This window comes from Pseudophryne corroboree, chromosome 1, assembly GCF_028390025.1.
Source record: "Pseudophryne corroboree isolate aPseCor3 chromosome 1, aPseCor3.hap2, whole genome shotgun sequence".
Taxonomy (NCBI): Eukaryota; Metazoa; Chordata; class Amphibia; order Anura; family Myobatrachidae; genus Pseudophryne; species Pseudophryne corroboree.
The window spans coordinates 633,831,212-633,833,901 of NC_086444.1; positions in this window are offsets into that span (position 1 = coordinate 633,831,212).

Here is a 2,690-nt window from a genome sequence, read left to right on the forward strand (position 1 = left end):
CTCCACACCATCCTGCAAAAAATGGAGAAAACGTCCTAAGTGAAACTCTTCCGTAGGAGCTTTCTTGGATTCACACCAAGACACATATTTTCTCCAAACACGGTTGTAATGTTTTGACGTTACTCCCTTTCTGGCCTGAATAAGGGTGGGGATGACCTCCTTAGGAATACCCTTCCTGGCTAGGATACGGCGCTCAACAGCCATGCCGTCAAACGTAGCCGCGGTAAGTCTTGGTACACACACGGCCCCTGCTGCAGCAAGTCCTCCCGAGGAGGAAGAGGCCGAGGATCTCCTATGAGTAACTGCTGAAGATCTGGGTACCAAGCCCTTCTTGGCCAGTCTGGGGCAATGAAGATTGCTCGAACCCTTGTCTTTCTTATGATCCTGAGTACTTTTGGGATCAGCGGAAGTGGAGGGAAAACATACACTGACAGAAACACCCACTGGGTCACCAGTGCATCCACTGCTACTGCTTGAGGGTCTCTCGACTTGGAACAGTATCTCTGAAGCTTCTTGTTGAGACGAGATGCCATCATGTCTATTTGAGGAACTCCCCAAAGACTTGTCACCTCTGAGAAGACTTCTTGGTGGAGGCCCCACTCTCCTGGATGGAGATCGTGTCTGCTGAGAAAGTCTGCTGCCCAGTTGTCTACTCCCGGAATGAATATTGCCGACAGAGCTTGTAGATGTTTTTCTGCCCAGCGGAGGATTTTTGTCGCCTCTGCCATTGCCGCTCTGCTTTTTGTTCCGCCCTGCCTGTTTATGTATGCGACTGCTGTTACATTGTCCGCCTGGATCTGCACGGGACGGTCTTGAAGAAGATGTACCACTAGTTGAAGGCCGTTGTAAATGGCTCTTAGCTCCAGAACGTTTATGTGAAGGCAGGCTTCCTGTTGTGACCAACGTCCCTGGAAGCTTTCTCCTTGAGAGACTGCTCCCCAGCCTCGGAGACTTGCATCCGTGGTTACTAGGACCCAGTCCTGAATCCCGAACCTGCGTCCCTCTAGCAGGTGAGAGCTGTGCAACCACCACAGGAGCGAAATCCTGGTTTTTGACGACAGGATTATCTTTCTGTGTAGGTGTGACCCCGACCACTTGTCCAACAGGTCCCACCTGGAATACTGTGGCATGGGACCTGCCAAACTGTATGGCCTCGTAGGACGCCACCATCTTCCCCAACAACCGAATGCACTGATGGATCGACACACTTGATGGCTTCAATATCTGTTTTACCATTTTCTGGATTTCCAGAGCCTTTTCCAGCGGAAGAAATACTCTCTGAACTTCTGTGTCCAGAATCATCCCGAGGAAAGACAACCTTGTCGTCGGTTCCAACTGTGACTTTGGGTAATTTATGATCCACCCGTGTTGTTGGGAGTATTGACAGGGAGAGGGACATGTTTTGTAATAACTGCTCCCTGGATCTCGCCTTTATCAGGAGGTCATCCAGATAAGGGATTATATTGACTCCTTTCTGACGAAGGAGGACCATCATCTCCGCCATCACCTTGGTGAATACCCTCGGCTCCGTGGAGAGATCAAAAGGTATCGTCTGGAATTGGTAATGGCAATCCTGAATCGCGAATCTCAGATAAGCCTGGTGAGGAGGATAAATGGGAACATGCAGGTAAGCATCATTTATGTCCACCGACACTAAGTAGTCCCCCTCCTCCAGACTGGCAATCACCGCCCGAAGTGATTCCATCTTGGACTTGAACCTTTTCAGGAAGAAATTCAGATCTTTTAGATTTAGGATCGGTCTGACCGAGCCGTCCGGCTTTGGAACAACAAAGAGGCTTGAATGAAAACACCGCCCTTGTTGTGACAACGGTACCAGGACTATAACCTGGTCTTGACATAATTTTTGGATTGCCGCTGTTACTGCTTCTCTCTCTGGCGGAAAAGCTGGCAAGGTCGATTTGAAAAATCGGCATGGAGGAATGTCTTGAAACTCTCTAGTTTTTATCCCTGGGATACTTGTTCCAACACCCAGGGATACAGGCCAGACAGAATCCAATCCTGGCTGAAGAGTTTGAGACGTGCCCCCACCCGAGCGGCCTCCCGCAAGGGAGTTCCAGCGTCATGCTGGGGATTTGGCAGAATTAGGGGTAGGACTTCTGCTCTTGGGAACCTGGAGCCGGTGTGGACTTCTTTCCCCTTCCCCTACCTGCAAAGAAGGGGGAACCTCTCGCCTTTTTGTATTTATTGGCCCGAAAGGACTGTATTTGCGGGTGATAGGTCTTTTTTGCCGGTGCAGGCACAGAGGGCAAAAATGTTGACTTACCTGCGGTAGCCGCCGAGACTAACGCATCCAGGCCATCGCCAAATAAGGCCTCACCTTTATATGGGAGAGCCTCCATGTTTCTTTTGGAATCTGCATCCGCGTTCCACTGGCGAATCCATAACGCCCGCCTAGCCAATACTGCCATGGTAGCGGCTTGTGAACTCAAGAGTCCAATATCCTTCATTGCTTCCAGCATGTAGGCGGCAGCGTCCTTGATATTCCCTAACTTAAGGAGTATCTCATCTTTATCAATCGTGTCAATTTTTGATGACACGCTTTCTGACCATTTTTCAATAGCGCGACTCACCCATGCGCAGGCAATAGTGGGCCTGAGCAGTGTACCATTGGTAACACAGAGAATGTGAAACCGCACTAGACCTGTGGAAAGTAACCACAGAGAATTTCA